The 13,701-nt window shown below is 54.0% G+C and overlaps 1 long non-coding RNA gene across 1 annotated transcript; it reads right to left on the bottom strand.

Annotated features, from left to right (window-relative positions):
- Window positions 1-1,211: 1,211 nt before the first annotated feature.
- LOC125629408 (uncharacterized) lies at window positions 1,212-13,293 on the bottom strand. Its single transcript, XR_007354414.2, has 5 exons — window positions 13,062-13,293; window positions 12,290-12,349; window positions 11,246-11,408; window positions 10,883-11,018; window positions 1,212-1,552 (listed from the first exon to the last, which is right to left on the bottom strand). It is a non-coding gene; the product is annotated as an uncharacterized LOC125629408 (long non-coding RNA).
- Between the last annotated feature and the right edge of the window lie 408 nt (window positions 13,294-13,701).

Raw genomic sequence — 13,701 nt, 5'->3', positions numbered from 1 at the left:
TGTTCTCAAACTGTGGATTTGTGTCTCCAGAGGTAATGTGCTTGTTAACAGCAAAAATGTTTTAAATAAATAAATAATATAGAGAGGTGAGAAATAACAAACCTCAACTCTATTGTCCCTCTGCAAATTTGTGGACACAGGGTCAACCCCTTACCTCTCTTGAAAAGTGAAAAGTTTCAAAAAGTTCAATGAATAGAAGATGGTTGAGGGCAGAAGAGATCTGGATAAGGAAAAGAAGTCTGGAGATAAATGTGAGAATGAGGGACATATGCTTTTTGTTAAACTATTATGTTTGTTGTTGAAGAAAAATATCCAGAATACTTCACGTTGTTGTGTTAGGTAAATAAAACAATTTAAATATCTGTCTGGCGATGTTCTCCTCCTAATACAGCCTGGCAAGAAAATACTCCAAATATGATTAATGATTATCCTGTTGAATTGGAGAGAGTTCACCTCCCAATAACTTCCTAAATATCTGCTTCAGTTACCTTTGGTAAATGAAATAACCAATCACTCATTCATGTTGTGACACAGCTGTAAAACTCATCTGAAAAGTTTTCAAAATAAATCACGGTTTAAAAATGTATAGTGTTTCCCTTCTAAAAACCTATATCAATCTCTGCGTTGTGAAGAATATGTATGAAGGTTATAACAACCAACAAGAATGCACTTTTATGTAAAACACCATGATTAAATGGAGTCTTCCTGATGAGTGATTTAAATCAAATCCACCCTGCCTGCTGTACTCTTGCCCCGGCCTCTTCATTCCCCAGGGGGGCCCATAAATATGTTTGCTGCCAGGACCACAAAAAGTCAATCTGGCCCTGTTCCTAGAATAAACCCTCATTGCATGGGGCGATCCCCAGGGAGTAGCTGAAACCTCCAACGTGTCTGGTCAAAGGTGGTGGGGAGGTGGTGACCTCACAGAAGTTAACATCAGCCAGGCAGGACAGGGAGGGGCCAGGGAAACCTCGGCGACCCCTGTGGCTTCACTTCAGCGAGTCTCCTTCTCGAGGTCTCTCCGTGAGGACTGAGAGGGGATCAGGGGTCACGTACGTGAGCACCAGGGGGAACCTCTGTAGAGTTTTCTCCTTTCCTTTCATTGATTTATTGATAGAAAACAGACGTCCCTGTTGAGAAGGTAAGAGCCTCCTCAGGTCTGAAAGCTCTTGAGTCAAATCCATCTGGTGACAGTTGAATTCTAGGCATGGAAAACACAAGCTTAAGGAGGCAGAATTTTATTCCGCAGCTAAATTCTGTCCCTTAGAATTACTGGGGACATGAGGGTTTGTCCTTTTTATTTCACCTTTTCCTCCATTCCTCCCTCCTTTCTCTTCTTCTCTTGCATCTTTTGTCCTTTCTCCTCTTCCCTTCCCAACACCAGGAGGTGTGTGTGTGTGTGTGTTTGTGAATCCACTGATCTTCCTTCCTGTGGGAACAGATGATACCGATAGATTCTCGTTGGAACGTATCAAGGAAGACTATGCCAGGCTGGGGAAGAAGCTTTAGGAAATTGAGGCTCAGGTGATCTTCAGTGGATTTCTGCCTGTTCCTAGAGGTGGGCAACAAAGGTGTGAAGAGATTATGACTAAAGGAATGAAATGAATTTTGACCTTTCATAAAAGTATATTTGGCAAAATGATGTTATAAGAAGCAACCCTAATTTAAAAAAAAAAAAAAAAAAACCTGTCCTAGCAAGTATTACTGTTAAAGGATGTAGCCAGAAAATATGAGAGTGTTTTTAACTGAAAAGAAAAATAATACTTACTGAGATTATAAAATAACAAATGGCACAGTTTTGTCCAAAAGACTTCATAACATTACACTGTGAAATGTTTTTTCTATACCAACAGATAGCTCAGGCAGTGGTGGAAAAATCATGGAGCAGGTCCTCAAAGAATCAATCCTGAAGCACTTACATGAGAGGAAAGTGATCAGGAACAGTCAGCATGGATTCACCAAGGGAAAGTCATGCCCGACTAATCTAATCGCCTTCTATGATGAGATTACTGGTTCTGTGGATGAAGGGAAAGCAGTGGATGTATTGTTTCTTGACTTTAGCAAAGCTTTTGACACGGTCTCCCACAGTATTCTTGTCAGCAAGTTAAGGAAGTATGGGCTGGGTGAATGCACTATAAGGTGCGTAGAAAGCTGGCTAGATTGTCGGGCTCAACGGGTAGTGATCAATGGCTCCATGTCTAGTTGGCAGCCAGTGTCAAGTGGAGTGCCCCAGGGGTCGGTCCTGGGGCCGGTTTTGTTCAATATCTTCATAAATGATCTGGAGGATGGTGTGGATTGCACTCTCAGCAAATTTGCGGATGATACTAAACTGGGAGGAGTGGTAGATACGCTGGAGGACAGGGATAGGATACAGAGGGACCTAGGCAAATTCGAGGATTGGGCCAAAAGAAATCTGATGAGGTTCAGTAAGGATAAGTGCAGGGTCCTGCACTTAGGACGGAAGAACCCAATGCACAGCTACAGACTAGGGACCGAATGGCTAGGCAGCAGTTCTGCGGAAAAGGACCTAGGGGTGACAGTGGACGAGAAGCTGGATATGAGTCAGCAGTGTGCCCTTGTTGCCAAGAAGGCCAATGGCATTTTGGGATGTATAAGTAGGGGCATAGCGAGCAGATCGAGGGACGTTATTGTCCCCCTCTATTCGACATTGGTGAGGCCTCATCTGGAGTACTGTGTCCAGTTTTGGGCCCCACACTACAAGAAGGATGTGGATAAATTGGAAAGAGTCCAGTGAAGGGCAACAAAAATGATTAGGGGTCTGGAACACATGACTTATGAGGAGAGGCTGAGGGAACTGGGATTGTTTAGTCTGCAGAAGAGAAGAATGAGGGGGGATTTGATAGCTGCTTTCAACTACCTGAGAGGTGGTTCCAGAGAGGATGGTTTTAGACTATTCTCAGTGGTAGAAGAGGACAGGACAAGGAGTAATGGTCTCAAGTTGCAGTGGGGGAGGTTTAGGTTGGATATTAGGAAAAACTTTTTCACTAGGAGGGTGGTGAAACACTGGAATGCATTGCCTAGGGAGGTGGTGGAATCTCCTTCCTTAGAAGTTTTTAAGGTCAGGCTTGACAAAGCCCTGGCTGGGATGATTTAATTGGGGATTGGTCCTGCTTTTGAGCAGGGGGTTGGACTAGATGACCTCCTGAGGTCCCTTCCAACCCTCATATTCTATGATTCTATGATAAATGGGGCTTGGGGTGAAGAGAACTGGGCTGTGTGAGAAGAGACAAAAGGCAGGAAAGCTACCGAGCATGTTATGAGATCCTGTCTAGACCAGAAAGTTGATTCACCTCACCCCACTGAGCCTTCTATAGAAATAGTCTTGTGTTTTAATGCTGGGCTGGGGGTCTGCTCTTCCCCAGGGTTCCCCTTCATGTAAGGGGCACTCTTTCCTGTTTGATTCCTGAGCCTTTCGGGTGGAACGAGGTCACATTTTCAATTCTTTGCATCCACTAGGGCTAGAAACTTAACTTTATTTTTCTGAAATGAAAGCCAAAGTTCTCATCTAGGCATTGGACGCCAGGAGCTGGGCTCTTGGAAACCCCAAACACCATGAGACCCATGATAAAATCACATGGTGGCAATATGGAGGCTGAGACTTTCAGAGCAGTCATGGGGATTTAGATCCATAATTACCTGAATTGAATAAGTGCCTAGATGAGCAGTTCTCCAATGGATTTTTGCTCTGTCTGCCCATGCAGTCATAGCAATTTCACAGTGGCCACAGCTTGAGCAGTTACAATATTGCACTGACAGCATTGCGGCAGAATGATGAGGGCAGAGGCAGCACAGACCAGATGTCACTCATTGCATGACATTGGTACCCTGCTAGCAAGAAAAGCTACCTGGAGAGGAAATACGCAGGAGGAGCAAGCCTCCAATGCAGTTAATGGGCTGTCCTGGCCAGCTGTAGTCCCTGGGAGGGGAGCTAGGGTTGCAGATACCTTGTAGAGCTCCACTTCTTCTTCAGGCAAGCCCAGTTGGCTCCGTATTGCCCATGAGCTCATCCTACAGACCAATCCAATGGAGACAGCAAGAAAGGAGTAAAATGGGACCAAGGGCTACAGAATGGGGCAGCAGCAACAGGGACCAGAGCTACAGAATTCTGCAGTTTACAATATTTTATTTGGTTGCTTAAGTCTATAAAGGGAAAAATTGTAAATGACCGTCTAACAGTCCCCCCCACCCCAATAAAATCAATTAATGCGTCTAACAGTGTTCAGTGAAGGTCCCATAATTCTGAGGAAATGCCAAATCCTGGGGCAGGTTGCTGGGCCTCTCCTCTGCCCCTGCCCTTCCAGCAGTAGAACTGCTGCATGTTTTCAAGTGTCACAGAAGCCTCTTACCCTGTGAGCAGCTTCTTTTGAGAGGGGTCAAAGGCATTAAACCAGCCAGGGATTTTAATGCCACTAGGCCGTTATCATCCAGTCCCGTGATTCCCAAACACATTTTTGCTTTAGTTGAACTTATGGCCACAGCAAACTGAACGCGGCTGGTGCTGTGACAGTTAAATTGTCCTGCAAGGGCTGGGGGGGGGGGTCAATGAGCAGAGGTGCGTTGGGGCTCCTGCTCTGATCAGGGGGCAGGCTCCAGTCTAGAGTTTCTGTTGAAGTATTTTTTAGAACAGCTTGTGAAGGGCTGCCCAGAGCTTCAGCTGGGTGCGCTTTGGTTGTTGACTGTAAGCATTTCTTGAGATTTGATCCTGGGAACCACACGGATACATTTCAGGTCTTACGCTCAGCATCCCCCTGCTAACCTTTGTCATTTCAATCTCACTTTCCTACTTGTAAATCCTTTTCTTGTCACTGAGGCCCCTAGGGTTGGCTGCAGGACAAAGTGGCACTTGTGTAATTTAAATCAGTGTTTAAACGTGCATTCTCTTCCTCCCAACATACTAGTTTGCACCAGAGCCAACCTCACCTCCAGGCTGCTCCCCCACCCCACCCAAACTCTCTGCTACCTCCCCTGGGGCAGATGCTTCTGCCTCCCTACCTCTCCTATATGTCCCCTCCTGTCAGCTTCTCAGTGGGGATGGCACTAGTCTCATACGCACCCCCAGTCCCTGCTACTGACCAAAGGAACCCCTGGCCCACACTTGCTACAACCTCCGCACCCCTTTACCCCGCTCCCTACGGACCCAGCTCCCTCCAGGTCCCTCCTCCCCCAATGGCTTCAGTGCCCTCCCCGCCACACTGCCCCCACCTGCCTTGCTCCAATCCCTACAGCCCCAGCCCCTTCTGGCTCCAATCACCTCAGCACAAACCTGCTCCCTGTGGTCCCCCCACAACCTCCCCAGCAATGGCTGTGGAAGGTGGGGGGTCCCTCTTGCCAACCGCACACCCACAGCATCTCCCTAAGCAACAACCCCCTCAGGCTCTCCAATGTTCCCCCCCCCAACCTCCCTTGCAATGGCCAAGGTGCTGTCCGGGCTCCCCTCCTCCATCATAGCCTTCAGTGTCCTCATTCCCAGCCCCTCCTCAAGGACCGTGGTGCTGCTGTCCAGCCCCCTGTCAGTCACTATAGCCCTGGGGTACCTCACAGGAGCCACTGGATCCCAGACCTTGACCCCCCAGAACCTAGAAACTGGCTGTGGCACTCTGGGCCCCGCTAGCTATCGAGTCCTCCCCCAAAGCCCACCAGACAATTCTGTGACCCCCCCACACCACAGCCTCCTCGCTGCCAGTCTCCCCTCCCCCAGTTCCTCCCTCATCACACACCCCTGGGGTGTCCCTTCAGCCCCACCACCCAGAATTACACATGGAGCACACCCCTTCCCCCGCCCCCAAAGGCCAGGCCCGGCCTTCTGTCCACAGCCACCCCCGACTCCGCTCTGGCTCCCCCGTGTCGGAACCGGACCGTCGCCTCAGGTCCAGGGGGGAGGGCAGCCAGGAGAGGGCTGCCGCAGCCACTTCCGGTGCCTCAGACCCCGTCCCCCGTCCCTTTGCTTTCTTCATGACAACATGTTATTAACTTTTCTTGGGAGTGTTTTCTGAGTCCAAAGATGTGAGTTTCTTTGTCTTGCAGGAGGATTGTTTTAAAAGCTGATCGTCTTTCTACTGTGAGTCTTTTCATCAGTGTGAGGGATGAATGCTGTCCAGATGGAGAGTCTGCTGGGGAGATGGTTGGTTGGGTTTGGGGGGTTTTTGGTGAGGGGGGGCAGATTGGTAATATTTGAGGTCACACATATATCGATAACTGCATGAGTTACAGACTTCTCCCCCCACCCCCAGCCCACATTCCATGGATCTTGCCTGAGCCCCCCCGCCCCCTATCCCAGGCAGAAGCCTGAAGCCCAAGCCCCACCGCACCTGGGAAGGTTGGAACTCCCACCATTTGCCTGCTCCTACAGGGCTGATGACTCCAGAAGTGGGTAGGGACCAACCCCTGCAGGCAGCCCCCGGGGAAGAGCCATTGCTTTGCTGCCCCCGACTCCCCCTCAGTTCCAGCCCAGGAGGGCCGGCTCCAGGCACCAGCGTTCCAAGCAGGTGCTGCGGCAGCACTGGCAAAGGGGGCATTCCGTGTGCCATCAGGGTGGCCCTCGTCTTTCCGCGGCAGCGGTAATTCAGCCGCACCTTTACTCTGCAGGCTGGTCACAATGGTAGTGGTGGGGTCACATAGGCAGTTGCCCTCAGTGACCACCAGAGGTCGCTGCAGCAATGAGAGGGGGGATACATGCCAGGCATTGCCGCACCTGGCCACCAGGAGTCACTGCTCCAACAAGAAGGCACCTCCAGGGCACTCCCGTGCCTGGCCGGCAGGGGTCACTATCACAGTGCTGGGGGGGAGATACACATAGGGCACTATCCCACCTGGCCAGCAGGGGTCAGTGCCCCAACAGGAGCGATATTCACCATGCAATGCCTCACCTGGGCACCAGGGTGCCCTGCACCCTGACACGGACCCACACATATCCCTGGTGAGCAGGCGTGTGCCTGTGTGTTACTCTGCACTTTAAGGAATGAGGCAAAGGCTAATTTTATTTAAATTTCTGATGGTGAAAGCTCTGAGTTACAACCCTCACCTTGCTGAGCACCTGCCCATAGCCAGAGCAGCGTCCCCGACGACAGCAGAGACCTCAGAACACAGAGACCCAAAGGGGAAGCAGCTTTTAGGTGAAGCAATGACAGACTCTGGGGAGGGGTTCTGGGGAAGCAGAGAAAGACCAACTAACTGCAGAGGGGAAAATCATAATCTATCAGGGAGAAAGAACTGACTCCGCGAGGACATCACACCAACTTCAGCCAGGCTGGGATACCAACAATTCGGGGCTGGAGCAGCTCCAGCAAGAGGCTGGGTGGAGGCAGGTGACCTCAGTCTCTCTGCCGAGCAGGCTGCTTTGGGTGCGAGGAGGGACAAGGAGCCCCTCCAGCCAGGGTCTTGCTGCCCAAGGAGGGGGAGATCTGGGGCAGTCTTTGGAGGAGCTGGTTCAGCAGCCGTGAGCCCGCTGTCTTGTCCAGGCCTGAGCTCTCCAGCGGCACCCTGTGCACAGGTGTACGCATGGGACGGAGGCACCAGTGTGATGCTACAGGGCCTGACTCTGCTGAGTGCTGCCTGCAAGAGACGGGGCAGAGTCCAGGGCAGATGGGGGCAGGAGATGACAGGGCCAGCACCCATGAGCTGAACCCATCACACCTCTGGCCCGTGACATCACCACCCGCCCCTGCAGCTCTCCACCTGTCCCGCTGTCCATCAAACCCTAAAGCCCCCCATCTGCCCCCACTGTATGCCACATACAGCCCTTCATCCATCTGTCTCACACACTCATCTATCTCCACATGCGTCCTGCCGGCCCCCTGGGTGTCTGTGTAGTGCCCAACACAAGGAGGTGTGGACAGGGCCCGATTAACCTTCTGTGAGCCCAGCACCAAACATATATGTGGGTCCCCATGGGGGAATGGGGTATGGCACAAGGGGGGGGGGGGGGTTGATCATCAGAGCGAGGGGCTGGCCAGGGGTAAGGCACGGGGAGGTGGTAGGAGGGAGAGACAGCTCCGGTCTGCACAGCCCAACACAGGGGCACTGTTTGCAAATCCGCAGCCACCAGACACATACTGGCCCACCCAGCCCTGCGCTGCCAGCGTGCTCTGCCATACCACCCCCCTGCCCATTGCTCCCCACCCTCTTAGGCCCAGCAACTCCCATGCCCAGTGCCCCCTCACCCAGAGATCTGGCCCGCAGATCCCTATGCCCAGAACCTCCCACTGCCCAGCGCCCCTCTCACAGCCCACCTACAACTGCCCTGCACCCCATATTCCTGAGGGAATTCCCCCAGGCAGTTCTGTGGGAACTCCCCAGACACAGCTCCTACAGCCAATCAACCAGCACTGAACAAATATCCTTCCAGGTCAGATTTTAGCAGAGAGCCTCTAAGCCTCACTGCGGGGAGCTTCCCCCACCAGTCCTGAATATAATATCGCTGCCAGCCTCCAACCCAGGGTTGAGCCTTCACTTCCTCCCATGCAGCTCTCAGAGAAAAAGCTCCTTCGGTTCCCCGAAGGGGAAAATCCACAAACATACCTTCACTTTGCTCTCACACCTCTAGGGGCCCAGGACAGCCACGTATCCATCCCAGCCCATGCAGGGGTAGGAGTTCCTGCTGCTCCCTGTTGACAAACACTGACCTTGAGCTGCCCTCAGGGGGCTGGGGGAGCTGCCCCGTTTTCCAGCACGTACGTCCTGTTTCTGGGAAGGAAGAATTACGGCCCTAGTGTTAACTCCCTGCTGCACCATGTTCTGCACAACGCCAGAGCCTCACCAGGCCGGAGCCTCCTTTGTCAGCCACCTGCGAGAGGAACAGGCTCATTTCCACAAGACTTGGGGAGTTCGGAGAGACGGGCAGAGGACGAAGTCTAGCGACACCAGTGGGAGCCCCATGCCCTGAGCTAAGAGAGATAGTGCTCGATAAAAGAGCCTTCGCCGTAGAGCTTCCACCACCCGCGGCGGAGAGGAGCCAGCAGTGGCGGGGGGGGGGGAGGGGGGGAGGCGGAGGAGAGGAGCCCCGGGCCTGGCCAGCTGAGAGGAGCGAGCAGTGGACGGGGGGAGGGGAGACGAGTCAGCGGGCAGGGGGACCTGAGGGCACACCGCAAGTGGAAGGGGCAGGGCCACGGCCCCTTCGAAGCACGGGCAGTGCCAGGTTAACAATACCACCAGTGGCTCCATGGAGCCGGGCCCATGCTCAGAAGGGGCCCTGGCCTGCTCCACATGCGCTGCACCCCGAGACCCCACTGGTCCCCACCCCTGCCCATCATTTACTCCTCTCAGCCTGCTCCGTGGCCGGCCAAGGGCTCCTCTCCACCCCGTGGCCCCCCTGCCAGCTTCTTTCTGTCCCCTGGAGGGACCCCAGTGCACCGCCAGCTGCAGGCCTGTCGGGCCCCACCTGTCTCCCCGGAGCTGAGCTGCCTGGGACTGATGCAGAAGCCTGGCCAGTCTCGGCTGGTTGGGGGAGGGCAGTGCTGGGGGAGGGGCTTGGCTGGGCCCCTCCAGGCAAATGGGTCCTGAGGGAGCCCGGCAGGGGCAGGCCCTGTGCTGGCTGATTGCCCCACTTCTGAGGGGCCAGAGCGATTCCCTGCCCCAGGTCCAGCTCTGGCGGTTCAGCCGGCTGACACAGTCACCTCCCAGCAGGGCCAGTGAGTGGGGCCAGGAGGCAGGGCTTGGGGGAGTGGGTCACTAGAGGGCCTGGAGCCGGGGGATGCTGGGCTGTGAGGGGGCAGGGAACATGTGTGTGTTGGGGCACTAGGGAGTGGGGGTTCTGTTGGGGGTGCTGGACAGTTGTGGTGTTGTGCTGGGCGCTGTGCAGATTTGGCAGGTCTGGGGGGGGCACTGGGCATAGCGCGTCTGGGGGGGCTTTGGCCATAGGGAATTGGAGGGGGGATGTTCAAGTGTTGGGCAGGGGGGCTGTGTGGCACAGCATGGGCCCACCGCCGAGGGGAAAGGGCATGCTGGCAGCACAGGGCTGGGTGGGCCATTGTGCATCTGGCAACTGCTGGTTCATAAATAGTGCCCTCGTGCTGGGTGGAGTGGGGCTGCCCCTGCCGTGCCATATTGCCCCTGACTGACCCCTCGCTGTGAGGACAGACCCCCCCTGCACCATGCTCCATTGCCCCCATGGGGCGCCCACAAATATGTTGGCACCGGGCCCACCAAAGGTTAATCAGAAACCCAGTACTGGGCGTGGACCCTGAGCGAGGCTTTCGGGTGATGTAGTAATGGAGCTAGAGGGTGATTAGGGGCGTTCTTGGCATCTCTAATCCCAGCCCCACTTCTCCTGTGCCCAAAGTCGCCCAAAGAGAGTGAGCCACTCCTCTCCGTCTCAGACCCCAGAGCCCAAAAGGCATGACTGGCCACTCACGCTGTGACCCAGTTACACCAATGAAGTCTCCCCAAACTCTCTAAGAAGATAGGAAGTGGGAGGAGCAACCCCCGTAGCCTGGCAGGCAGTACGCATCCTTCCCAGTAGGGCAGAGACCATGCCCATACGCAGATAGACCCAGCCTAGCCCAGAGGAGACTGGGAGAGGGGGAGCAGAGGAAGAGGATGCAGGCAACTGAACATGATAGGTGTTCATGAAAGGAGAGAGAGAGTTTGAGTGTGAGTTGGCCAACACAGTAGAGAGGACAGAGAGAGAGAGAGAGAAACCTAGGAGGAAGGAAAGAAACTCAGAACAGGGAGTCACCCTCAGGGATCCAACCTTCTCCTGGGGAGCACACCCCACTCCTGGCCAGAGAGAATCATCCCCTGCAAAAGGCAACATCATCTCCCTTGAAACCACAGCTAGTCAGGAAACCCACACCCAGCTAACGGGAAGTCCCTGCTTGGAGCCAGGGGGGCTGTGACCAGAGCCCTCCCCGAACCAGACACTTACCTCACTGACAGCGACAGCTGCTTCGCTCCCAGCTGGACAGGTCTTGCCTGGCAACAACAGGATTCACGCTGTCACTGCTCTCGCTCACTTTCCATCTCACCTCGGGGCTGGACTCCGTCCTCACGACTTCTTTCCCCTTGGTATTAAACACAACACAAGAGGGAAAGAAAAAACAATGGTGGCGAGGCTCCTCTTCTCGCTCCTCCCGCACCCCAGGGCTCTGGCTTCAACCCTCCTCCCGTTATGCCATCACAGATACAATTAGAACCTGCACCCAAAAGGAGTCACTCTGTACAGGAGACGATTGTCTCTTCCCCTGCCCTTAATACCACGTGCAGCTCATGGCCTCTGAAGAAAACTAACCTGGGAAGAGCTGAGGAAGAGAGTGCCGTCACCGCTGACTCACACCCAGTGCTGGGAAAGGCAGAAAGCTCAGGACTGTTCATCTCTGCTTCCCGGGATGTCCAGCCTGCTCAGCTCCACTTCTTCCAGCTTCTCCTCTGCCTGGGGCTCCTGGGCGACTCATCTGCAAGTTCAGGAAATAACCGATGAGCGAGGCAGCCCTGCCCACAGCTCTACTGGTGCGCGACAGCTCGGCCTCCCTCTGTCTCCCACATGATCTAGAGCAGCCCCACGCGATGAAAAGAGACAGAGCCAACGGGCTGCGTGGCTAGTCACCCCACCTCCCCCACTGTCACCTCCAGGACCCGCTATGATTCTCTTTCCTCCTGCTAGATGGTGCAGGCTCTCGAGACCAAGCCTGTGGGGATCAATGAGCACTTCTCCTGCCCATGGCCTGCAGTAGGAGGCACAACAAAGAGAGAGAGAAGGTGCGTTGTCCAACACAGAAGACAAGACAGAGAGAGAGGGGGAATAGGAGAAATTAAAGTAACTCAGCACCTGGAGTCACCCTCCTGGATCCAACCTCCTGCTGGGCTTGGACACACCACTCCCACCAAGAGAGATGAGCAGTCCCCAAACCAAGCACTCCTCTCACAGACAGAGACAGCTGCTCCACTCCCAGCTGAACAGGCATTGCCTGGCATTAACAGTGTTTGCGCTCTCGCTTGCTTTCCATCTCTCCACCAGGACGGACTCTGTCCCCGCCCCCCTCACCCTCCAACATACACACACACACTTACACACTTCTTTTCTCTTGGTGCCAAACACAACGCAAGAAGGAAAAACAAAAGTTATCGTCACACTCTGCCATGATGGCGAGGCTCTGCTTCTTGCATCGCCCACACCCCAGGGCTCTACCCTGAACCCCCTTCCCATGATGTTCTGGGAGCTACAATTAGAAGCACCCCAGTGCACCTGCACCCAAAATCGTCACTCTGCACAGGAGACTCTTGTCCCTTCCACTGGTCTTAACCCCGCAGAGCCCCGGGCCCAGCTAGGATGCACCTTATTATTCTTGAGTACTGGGGCGCTCGTCCTCTCCTTCCTATCCCTCTTGGACTCCATCTGTGAAAGAGGACAGGGTAGTGTTACAGACTCAGACACCCTCCCCCAGCTCTCTGCACCCTGGGCTCACACCTGGTTGTCTCCCCAATCCTTGGCATTGTCCAGCATGTCTCCCTCTGTTGGGGACAGTGGGGCATGGCCACTAGGTAACTCGAGGGGATGGAAGACCACGAGTGTCAATGAAGCCCTCTCGCACTAGGCCCAGATGTCCTTGGCACCACCCCCCCCAAACCTGGAGGCACTCACAGCAGCTCTGCGTACTAGGCCCAAGTGTCCTTGGCCCCCCCACCTGGAGGCGCACATAGCAATTATGCTGAGAATCTGCAATATGCTGCAGAGTCAGACTGCCTAAAACTAAGCAAGGCCAAACAGGGCAAATATAAAAAAACAATGCTAAATAAAGCAGCTTTATGTATAGTTTAACAAATAATACAAAGAACCAGGGAACTAGCTGGGAACTGGATTGGCTGGCTATATCAATACTTAGGGCAGCTTGCTATTAAATAAGTATGCTAAAAAAAAAAGTATAAAAGCCTGTGTAACTTCCTACTCTGTGTACAGGATTTGAAATTCAAATCTCCCTGTACCTTTTTGAAGCTTCAAATAAACTTTTCTGCTTCTCCACCCCATTGTGATTATTGGGTGTAGCACACCGGGTAACGAACCAACCCAGGCTGTTGTTCAGCCTCTCGGCACTGGGTGCAGGCAATACCTCCACAGAGTCACCTGGCCTCGTCTTAGACGCCATCTTCATTTTGCTCTTCTCCTTCCCAGAGCTCCTGCTCTGCTCCTCAGACCTGTCTGTCCTCCGCTCTGCAGGCAGAGGGGAAGGGGCACCGTGGGATCACATACACCCCATTCCAGACACCCCATGGCATCCACAGGGCTCCCAAACAGTGTCACCTTCGGCCAAAAACCACACCCCACCCTGAGGGAGCAGAGTCTTTGTGAGCCCAGCACACACCAGACAGGAAAAGATTCACACCCACACCCAGCCCAGCCACATTAGGAGCTTGCCCCCCATCTTCCCGGCCACGGGGCTCATGGATGGAGAAGTTTGGTGGGCTGTGGGGGCCCCTGAAGGGGTAGCTCAGCGTGTGAATGAGTGACCAGGATATATGTGGGGGGCGGACTGTGGGATTGAGGTGTTCAGGAGGACCCAAGGGAAGGGAATAGGGGGATTCGAGGTAGAGGAGGGAAGGGTTACCAAGGTGCACTGTGGGAATAGGGGATTTAGAGACCCCAGAGGGGACGGGTGGGGCGTGTTTGAGGGCCCCACGGTGGCTGAAAAGGGGAACCCGGCAGGTTGGGGGGTAGCAGAGATGGGTGATGAGGAACTGGGGATGGACGGT

The sequence above is a fragment of the Caretta caretta genome, chromosome 22 (genome assembly GCF_965140235.1).
Source record: "Caretta caretta isolate rCarCar2 chromosome 22, rCarCar1.hap1, whole genome shotgun sequence".
NCBI lineage: Eukaryota > Metazoa > Chordata > Testudines > Cheloniidae > Caretta > Caretta caretta.
This window is presented reverse-complemented; position numbering and strand designations above follow the sequence as displayed.